General features: G+C 39.5%; 1 protein-coding gene across 1 annotated transcript in view; it reads left to right on the forward strand.

Moving 5' to 3' along the window:
* LOC119592950 (muscle calcium channel subunit alpha-1-like) overlaps positions 1-473 on the forward strand; it is a gene marked incomplete at its 5' end in the record, with an annotated part of 130,968 nt that overhangs the window by 111,182 nt on the left and 19,313 nt on the right.

Below are 473 nucleotides of genomic sequence, written 5' to 3' on the forward strand. Positions count from 1 at the left end.
TTTTGTTACTGTTTAGGCAAACTCTTGTTTCCTGTCCCCTTTTTCCTCACCAGGTCCTCATCTTCCTCTCTTTTCCCCTATTCCACACTTCCATTCACCTTCCCTCTTCCCCATATCAAGCCAAGAGGTATATATTTGATAGCTCATTGGAACTCTCTTTAAACTGGTCACTGACAGGCCCAGTGATACACACTCAATTGACATCTGTGATGTTTGCTGAAAGTAGGTTGGAATGTCAAGCTTCCTTAGGTCCTTGCCTCTACTATGTTTTGACAGTGGTGATATATGTAAGGAAACTAGTTATCTCATTTCAACTGTTTAATCCTAAATAATTCAGTATATAACCACAGAACCTCATTCAGCTTACAGTCCAACTCACGGGCTATCAGTAGCAGAGCACCAAATTAATGTATATGTTCTAGAGCAATTAGATATATACACATATGTCTGCCCATATGCATATTGTGTGTATG

The sequence above is a fragment of the Penaeus monodon genome, chromosome 31 (assembly GCF_015228065.2).
Source record: "Penaeus monodon isolate SGIC_2016 chromosome 31, NSTDA_Pmon_1, whole genome shotgun sequence".
NCBI classification, from domain to species: Eukaryota; Metazoa; Arthropoda; class Malacostraca; order Decapoda; family Penaeidae; genus Penaeus; species Penaeus monodon.